This window comes from Heloderma suspectum, chromosome 2, assembly GCF_057233095.1.
Source record: "Heloderma suspectum isolate Gila_16-S chromosome 2, 16-S_ref, whole genome shotgun sequence".
In the NCBI taxonomy this organism is placed as follows: domain Eukaryota; kingdom Metazoa; phylum Chordata; class Lepidosauria; order Squamata; family Helodermatidae; genus Heloderma; species Heloderma suspectum.
Window position 1 is genome coordinate 137,160,029 of NC_139459.1, and position 10,252 is coordinate 137,170,280.

The window sequence follows — 10,252 nt, forward strand, 5'->3', positions numbered from 1 at the left end:
GACAACTTTGCAAGACGCGTGTGTGATGTAAGGGCACTGAGAGAATACTGCCATTCGTAAGGCTCCAACCCTAGGCACACTTACGCGAGAGTAAGCCCCGCTGAAATCAACTGGACTTACTCCCGAGTAAATGTGCATTAGATCGGGCCCGACGATTAACCTGAAATCGAGTTTTCCCCGGGAATTTCCGTCTCACCGCCCACATTCGTGTAGCTCAAGCCTGAGACTGTTTACACGGAAGTAAGTCCCTCTGAGTTCAGTGGGTTTACTTCCAAGTAAGCGTGCACAGGATTCCAGCCTTAGGTACCACGCCGGCTCTGGCTTCTGTTAAAAGAAACAACAGGTTTTAAAACTCTATACTTTCATATGCCATAAACAGGCTCGGAGTAAACGTTCAGATCCGGATCCAACTTGATGAAGTTTAAACTTGCGACTGTGGGTTGGGGAGAAAGACCCCCCCCCCCCCGCAGCCCGGGACGCTCCCATCAAACTCCTGCGGCGGATATTTGGCGCGAACGCTCTTGGCGGGCTGAGCTGCGCGCCGCCGTGTTAGCGCTTCGGCGCCCAATGAATTCCGCCGGAAAGACTAAATCAGTGGAAAAGGGGAGGAGGAGAAGCAACCATAGAGCCTCAAAGGCCTGGCTGCAGGAGGGTAGAGCAGCGGAAGGCCCAAAGGGAACTTTCCCTAGTACTACCTCCTCTGCTACTACTGCGCGGAAGGATTCGGGGGCTGACGGCACGAGCCCAGCGTAGTACGGCAACAAAAGCAGGAGAAGCGACAGAAAGAACTGGCAGGAGAGGGAAAGTCCAATTTATATAACTGAAATATTTAACGTCGACACGCTCGGGGTTATTTATTTTAAAATGGAAATACCCCAACTCTTTTGTGTTGTACCAAAGGCGGCTTACAAAACTGATCTGGAGCAGGCAGGATCTTTCTGCGTTTTTAGGAACTGCAGTTGGCTCCTGCCCAGTAGTTTGCTATGACCTGGCCACGGATTATCTGGCATCTGTTCTGTCCTGTTCCTCCTGCTCCGTAGTAAAGCCACGTAAGTTCTGTTTCTTTAGGATCCATATGAAAACTGCAAGAACTGCTGGCTGGGGAATGCTGGGAGTTGTAGGACTTTTTCTGTCTAAATATGCATACGATTGTGCCCTTCTTTACTTACAGCTCACTTATATTTGGGCATGGAGTTTGAAGCTCTGACATAGAACTTCAGAAAAGTATGCAGTTCTTTGTAAAGCACCAAAAAGGCATATTAGAGACAAACACTTTATTCTAAACACATAACCTGCAAATGTGCCATGGATTGAGTGGACCTTATCTTTATTTAATGAGCACAACCAAGTCAGCATTAAACACATTAGGGGAGCAATCCTGTGGCCACTAGACACTGTCTAGAGGCCCATAGGATATGCTCATTTCTGGGAACTGACTGCCCCCTCGTCCACGCTGTCTTGGAGGCAGCGTGGAGAAGCCCCATCCTCCACACTCAGAAGAGGAGCGTGGAGCGACTGAAAAGGGGCGTTCCAGGGCAGGGAGAGCAGAGCTGCGTATAGACACATCCAATGTGCTATACCATACAGCAGGTTCCTCTCCCAGTCTCCCCGCCCCGCTAGTTAGCCAAAAACGGCTGTCTAGCGAAAAATAGCAAGGCAGGAGAGGCATGGAGGGAACGATCCCCCCCATGCCTCTCCTGCCTTGCTTTGGAGGCGGCCGCCTATCTTAATAGGATTGCGCTCTAAGTCCCATCAATTTCAATGGCAGAGTTAAGCTTGTGCTTAAGTGTTAACTCTTCCATTGAGATCAATGGTTACAATCCTGTGGAAAAGTAGACATTGCTTTTAGTGGAATTTAAATTGCCTCGCTGTGTGCAGGTTTGCAGCCCTCACTTACAAAATCACACCAGGAAAGGTGTGTGATCCTGCAGTTCATGCATAGTGGCGTAAATCCTGTTGACTTTAATAGGATTTAAACATGGACACAATCCAGTCAAAGTTAAGCATTTTAAAGCCCATTGATTTTAGCAGGGGAACTTTGCAACACCATCCTCAGCAAGTATCCTGGGAAATAAGTCCCATTTAGTTCTACCAGAATTGCTTCCTAATCATTGTGTTTAGAACTACAGTCTTAAGAATGTGATTAACTCTCCCACAGTAATCAATGCAACGGAATTTAGAAGTGCTTAATTGTGGCTGGATGATGCCTTTGTCCTTAGGGTCAAGGCCTGACTGATTTATTGTGATGTGAGTTTTCCTGGGTAGTCAAACAGCTAAACTTCTTTTATTGACTTCTGTTTTATGGACTTCAGCAGAGGTGTCACTCGCATTCTCAATAAATCTACTTGGAACTAAGTCCCATTGATCTGAACAAAACATGGCTGTGTTTCCACGACAACGGAAGGAGAAGCTAATGGAGGAATACAGGATTTTGAAAAGGGGAACTTTTTAAAATCAAGGCCTTTTTAAAATCAAGGCTTTGCTTTGATCAGGGTTCCATGAGCATACCTGCTTCACATAACATTCTTCCTTGTGGGGGTGGGGGTTGGAGTGAACATCCTCTGACTGGCAGGAGTTGCTCAACCAATAAGAGAGGCTTCCCCCCTCTTCCCCCACCCTTTCTCCTTTCCCCTGAAAGTCCAGATGCACCTGCATTTCAAGAGCAAGCCTCATTGAGCACAATGGAAGTTACTTCCGAGTAGACACACATATGCTTGTGCTGGGAAAGCAGGGGGAACACAAAGATGGAAACCAGCCCCCATTTTAACCCACAGGACCTCATTGACCACAATGGGAGTTACTTCTGAGGAGACACTAATGGGTTTGTTGTGGGAAAGAGAGCAGTAAACACAAAGACAGAAACCAGCCCTCATTTTAACATACAGGATATCTATAACCAAGCTCTGAAGAACATACTTCCTAAGTCAATGAATCTGAGCCCCCAGCTCATGCTTAATCTCACTTGGGGAGCAACCCTATCGGGATAGGCGGCTGCCTATCCAATGCAGGACAGGAGAAGCACAGAGGGGATCTTCCCCTTTGCGCTTCAGCCACCCTGCATTTATGACTAGATAGCTGATTTTGGCTGTCTAGCAGCGGCAGCCAGACAAAATGTAGGATCTGTTGTACCGGCATTTCTGACTTCCCTGCCCTGACGCCCCCAGGAATGCCCCGTTTTTGCTGCTTCGCGCTCCTCTTCTGAGCGCGGAGCATGGGGCTGTTCTGTGCTGCCTTCGAGGCAGCGCGAGAGGGCATAGAGGTCGGTTCTCGGGGAACTGACCTATCCCATGGCTGTCTAGCCGCTAACTAGAGGCCATAGGATTGTGCCCTTAAGGAAGTGGGCTTTAACATGTGCCATTTCAATTGAGAGGGAATCTCTGTAAGTTCTGATGTGGGCATTCAAAGGCAAGCCTCATTCAGCACAATGGGAGTTACTTCTGAAGAGATGCTAATGGGTTTGTTGTGGGAAAGAGATGGAAACCAGTCCCCATTTTAATGCACAGGATCCCTATAAAGGAGCTGTGATATAGTTGCTTCCTAAGGCAATGAATCAGAGCCTCGAGATCGCTCTTACAAAATTGGGCTTTAACATGTGCCATGTCAATTGAGGGGCTTCTCGGTTATTTCTGTGGTCATTGAGAGGGCAAGCCTCATTCAGCACAAGGGAGGAAACACCCCTTGACCCCATGGGTGAAAGGCACACCCCTGGGCAGGGCTAGCATACCCGAGCTAAATGTGGGGGTTGGGGCACACGCAACTATACCGTGGAGAACCAGACTAAAGGAAAGGAATCGGACTTTAAGCAGTCTCCGGAAATCCAGTTTTTCCCTGATAAGCTCTGGGGTGGCTGTCAGATGGCCACAACGTCATGTATCCCTAATGACCTCAGCACGCAGCCAGCTCAGAGTACATCGCTGGTGGAAACACCCCCCATGTTTCTACTGAAAGAGCATGTCTACACTACAAATATAAATCCGCTTCAGGCCTGGTGAACTGACAGTTCCCATCTCAGGATATCTGGGAATTATGAGAAAGGCTACAGAATCCAACAGAAAAGTTTCAGCATTCTCAAAATGCTACTGGTGTCAGGACTCTTTCACTGAAGCAATGGATAGTCAACCCCTTTGGGACAGCCCAATCCTCTACGTGTTTACTTGGGGGAAAGTCCCACTGAGCTCAGTAGGATTTATTCCCAAGTAAGTGTCTGTAAAAATGCAGCCTAAAGGTGCAATCCTACACATGTTTAGACAGAAAAAAGTCCTGCAGCTCCCAGCATACTCCAACCAGCAGTCCTGGGTGGGGCATGCTGGGAGTTGTAGGACTTCTTCTGTCTAAACATGTGTAGGATTGCACCTTAGAGATTTAGAATTAGCAGTGTACTGAATCAATTATGCATACTTGGAAACTAATCAGAACAGACCTCCAAGTGGGACAGATACTAGGAATGTGGCATCTGATCACAGCAGGGTTATGGATCAGGTTGGGAAGGAGCCGCTTCTTGGAGAAATATTTACATAGAATACATACAGAGGCCAGGCAACATCCTCTAAAACCATTTCTGCTCTGCCTTAAAAAATTGATCCAGACTTTCAAAATCTTGCTTTAATCAGAAGCAGGCTATTCCATCCCCCTTAACCCTTATTTCCAACAGGTTGGATCCAGCCACCTTGAGTGCCATTTTCTTGGTAGAAAGGCAAAGTACAAAGCAAATAAATCTTAGAGTAGATCCATTTAAATCAATGGGATGTGTTAGTCATGACTTTGTTAAATCCCATCCCTCTCAGTGGGTCTACTCAAGGATGATTATGCCTGGATCCAACCTTGTGTTTTCAAAGTGTGGCCCGGAGTAATTCAGGCACTAAACAAAGCATATGAAGTTGCTTTGTTTTTCTGTAAATATGACGACGTGGGGGCAGTGCGGGCGGAGAGAGCAAGGAGAGAAAATTGTGCTGCTTGAGAAACCTGATGATGTTTACAGATTCAAGGACACTTTCCTTTTGGTCTTACTAATGGCAGATTGTTTGGATGGTTCTTAAACTAGGCCTGACCTTTTGTCTTTTGACCTCCCATGCATGAAATTAGGTAGCAAAAGAAAATGTGGAAGAAAGGATAAAAAGACACTTGGAAAACACAAATACTCAACAGTGCTCATTGTATCAACTCACAGCCAAATGACTGGCAACATCCAGAATTATTTGTTTTGTTTTGTTTTTCAAACATTCGAGTCCCCAACTACATGCTTGCTTTCATGCATAGGAAATCTGTATTCATTAAGAGGGATTATTCTCCCTAAAGGAACAAGCAGCGATATTGCACCACCGGTGCATCAGTAGTTTAACACTATTTTCGAAGCATTTGACTTCACTAATTTTCTTGGGCAACATACCAGTGCCCATTCTATGGGACTGTTAAGCTAGTTAGACTCTTGGCTAGGTGACTGATGCGTGGATAAAGCACAGTTGCAGAATTGTTGGATCTGTCTCAAATCTGAGCGTGGAGGTTTTTTCTTTTTCTTTTAAAAAAGATAGTTGTGCTGGTCCATGAGAAAACGAACAAACCCAAAGTCAGGCAATACCTCTACTAGGAACAACCATATGCCACAAAAAGAGTGTGCCAGGCTTTCGAGTTCTCCAGAACCCTTCATGAGGCTAGATGGTACAAAAAGCAGGCGTTATAGGGGCAAAGATCAGGCCAGATTCTGGAGTTATATTATATATGAAGTTAATTCCAGTGTTGGTGACAGATAGCCCAGTGTGGTATACATGTGTCTGGGACCCAGAAGACTGGGACAGTTGGCAGACATCGCATCCAACCAAATCCAGGAAATACGAGAACCAAGCCATTTGAAAAAGACATTAATGGATGGTACCTCTACATAATATCTGGAGTCCCCCTTGGTCAAATCTCAATCATAGGAACCCACTACCTGCTGTCTGAAGCAGTATGGCTCAAATACAAGTTTTTCTGTCTCAGTGAGAATGAGATCAAAGCCAACAAACACAAGCCCTTTTCAAATATGATCTGGTGTCGAAATAAAGGCGTACATGCAGGGGCTGGTTTCATCCCTGGTCTATGTATGTTTGTTTCAAAATCTGAAATGATATTTATCTGTGTTTTCATTTCAGACAATGAAATTAGTGCATGTAGCTTGCCCCCACCCTCAAACACACACACTGTCATGAGTTCATTTATACGGATGCACATTACTCTTACAATGGCTTTCTTCCATTATCTATCCCAGGTTAGCAAATAGTGCAAGAGATGTTGGAAGGCACTTTTACGCGGCAGTCCTTAACATCTGTTTTGGGCAAATTGGTGGAAAGCATTATTAAGATAAAATTATCAAGCATACAGGAAGGACATGCTTTGCTGAAGAAGAATTAACCTGGCTTTTGCAAAGATAAGTCCAGTCTCACTAACCGTTTAGTGTTCTTCGAGAGTTTCAAGAATCACATGGAAAGGGGTGATTGTCAGGGTGGAAACTGAGCCAATAGAGCCCCAGAGCAGTTCTGATTCTGAGGAGGAACAGCAATCTGTGGGAGAGGAGCTCGCTCATCTCTCACAAGCACAGCAGCTGGCAGAGATTCCTCCTGCCAGCATTCCTGGGATAGATGGTGACCCTGGCAGCGAGAGAGCGCTGGAAGGGGGCTTGCTGGACGCTCGGCGCCGTTGCAGGGAGTGACGACAGATGGAGGGCGCGGAAAGGAGGCGTAGCGCTTGTTTGGCGCGCAAACAACGGTCGCGTCCCAAGGACCCAAGGGAAAGAGGGAGGATCTCTCCCTAGCCCCTAAGTTCAGGGTCTTCCCGTGATTCTCCTTCAAATGGGGACCAACTGCCTTACCTGGAGCTTAGGCTACTCAGCTATCTTTCCCCAGTGCTATTCCTTGCTTTGGCGCTAGCAAAATCCTTGCTTTATTACTTTATTCTCACAGCGCTGTGGTGCGGATGTAAAATATCCTGTTTAGAAAAGATGCCAAGAGTATTCCATCTCAAAGATGGCTGACTTCTTTGGGATCAGTTTTTTGTGGCGGGGGGGGGACTTGTAGCCCTCCAGATAGTTTGGCCTACAGCTCCCATCATCCCTCACCACTGTCTATCATGGCTAGGGCTGGTGGGAGTTGTAGGCCAAAAATTTGGAGAGCCACAAGTTGCCCACTGCTGGTATAAAAGCTATCTGAGAATGCTGACATAATAACCATATTGACTTTTAGCTAATGCCATGTTCCTCTTGGTTTCAAAAGTCCAGTTAAGGGACACTAATTTGGAGATAGTCAATTCTGGCACACTTTCTCTTTGGATACCATGTGTAGTAAAGTTAAGCAGTTATTCCTATTAAGGGGATGATGAATTCAACAATTCACTTTCCCCTTTGCAGTTACCCATAAAGATTGGGGGAAAGCACAAATAAACAGAACTCATCAGGGCTGCTTGTTCACCTGTCTGCCAATACTAAATATAAAGGGGATGAATTTTCATAACTGCTATCTTCAGGCTATTAAGGGAGATGAAAGGGAAGGTTTTAGCACACCTGCCTATGGTTTGAATGTTCATTTCCTTTGCTCTTCCCTTTTGTTGATGACTGCATTTTGGGATTACACAGAAATATGATCCAAACAGATAAAACAATATGTAAAAAATAGCATATTTCCTAGCTTTATATCATATGTGCTTCACCTGTTGCTAATCACTAACAATGTACACAGAGAACAGGAGCTGCTACAGGTACTGCTTCTCTAACTACTTTCAGACAATTGGGCCATTCTAATCATAAATGATGCCATAAATTCAGGCACACCATCAATGATACTTCTTGATGGGGTTTTTTCTTTTTCTTTTTTGCTGGTGAGACCTGGGATATGCCTAAACAATGAGCCCCTTTTTCAATTTCCGAGATCAATGTGGCAACAAGAGCAAGCAGTAACGAAAAATTTCAGCTCAAGCACATTCAGTACTTGAACTTTTGTTCTGTCTGCTATTATCACTCAGAAAAGGTAAAAATAGATTTCTTTGCTTCATGGGCAAAAAATAGATTGAAAGATATGAAGCTAAATCTCTGAACAGCCTGCCTCAGACAATGACAGGCAAGGTGGAAAATACTGATGAAGAAAACAGAGTTTTGATTAAGGAGACATTTTGCTACAGATCAAAGTGAAAATGCACTTAGGAAAATGGAATAAACACAAAATCTGAGTTTTTTGCTATACCATTTGTATGTGTTTTTGTGTAGCATTTATATTTACTGTAGGAAGCTCTTTACTGATTTGTTAGCCAATTAATCACCTGCCTTATAACTGATTAACCAATCATTAACCAATTTAAATGCATGTAAGATAATTTATACAACAGAGACCTATTTCTAATTGAGATGGTAAATGGCTATCTGGGCACTATTACTTCAGACTGAAGGTGAGACCGATGCACAGCACTGAGTGCTCCTCTGAACAACAACAAAAAATCCATATAGAAAACTGCTTTGTTGGGGAAAAAGGCTCTAGCCTAGCCTTCCCCCTGACAACCTACTTTTCTATTGCAGGGAAGTTTTTTTTTTTACAATCTGACATAACAAGCATTTAATCATAGGCGCCCCCTCTGCAGCATGAATTGGCACATAATATGTGAGCATGGTTGTTTCTTTCCTTAGCTACCATTGATAATGTTCATTGACAAACATAACCTTCATTAACATCTCTGCTGGTTTTCTGTGCATTTCCAAGGGTAGTTTAAGATGCTGGTGGTGACCTTTGCAGCTCTTTACTTGGGTTCTTACAGTACTGCTATATCCATATGAGCCTGTTTGGCCTTTCAGCTCTTCAGAATCTCTTCTCCAGGTGCCGCTGCCTTTGGAGATTGCACTGGTGGTGAACATCAAGAGGGCCTTTTCGGTAGTGGTTCCTCTAATGTGGAACACTCTCCCCAGAGATGTTAGACTGTGTGTAGTTTTAGGCATGTTAGTTGCCTGTGCGTTTAATGAAGAGCAAGGTTGATTTTGGTACTGCTTTTGAGATTTTATTGTTCTCGTTATTGTTTTATGTTTGGTGTATTACTGATTTTACTGAATTTGGTAATTCTGCTGTACTGAATTATATCTTTATGTTAAAGGGTGGGATATGAATGTTTTGAATTTTAAAAAGTAAAATATCTGATCTCATTAAAAATCCAATTAAGCCAGCGGCCATCAGAACAATTTATGTTTGTTATATTTATATCCTGTCTTTCCTCCAAGGAGCCCATGGCAGCATACATGATCCTCCTCCTCTCCATTTTATTCTCATAACAACCTTGTGAGGTAGGCTAGGCTGAGAGTTCGTGACTGGCCCAAAGTCACCCAATCAGTTTCATGGCAGAGTGGGAACTAGAACCTGGGTCCCCCAAATCCTAGTCCAACACTCTAACCACTACACCATGCTTGTGGTAGCAAACTTCAAAATTTAATTGGCATTGAGTGAAGAAGTATTTCCTTTTGTGTGTCTTAAATGTAATGCCAACCAATGATGACTGTACAAGATGGAATCCAGATATTGTAAACAACATCTTCATTGACTGGAACTCCAGACTATGGAGATACTATGATTTTCAGAGGTTATTGTCTTTAAAATTAAAATAGGTATTGTTTTATTTTTCTTTGCCCATTCAGCTTATGAGCCTTTATAGCACATGTCATGGCCATGTCTTCAAACATTTATCTGCAATAACAAAAACTATAAAATTGATAACTTAAAATTAAAGCTTGAGATTTTCATAATTTGGGGAGGGGTGGGGTGGGGTGGGGTGGGGTGGGGTGTGATGGGGAACCAACTTGCAAACCACACATGGTCCCAGTATCATACAGTGAGCATCTTTATTCCAATAAAGGAAAAAAAATGCGGAAATCACCAATGGCTCCTTTAAAAAAAAATCAACACCAAGAGGTATGTAGTGGGGCTTCTTATCAAATGCTTAGTAGTTCTGCAGACACATGCCTCCAGGCAGAATGAAGCTGTTTAATGTTAGCATAGGAACTGAAGTATTACTTAGAGAGAGAAAAAGAAACGTGCATTTATAAAAAGAAAAGATTTTTAAATGTTCACCCCAAACTACTAAGGTTTGGGCCTTTCGCTTTAAAATGTTCTAGTATAATGTCAGAAGGGGCTTTGTGCTGCACAGCTGAATACTCAGGCAAGCTATGACTGACACATTCAAACGCATTAAATAATTTTTGTATTGTCACGAAGCCAAGTGATTAACCACAGTGTTGCTAGAATGCAAATTAGAC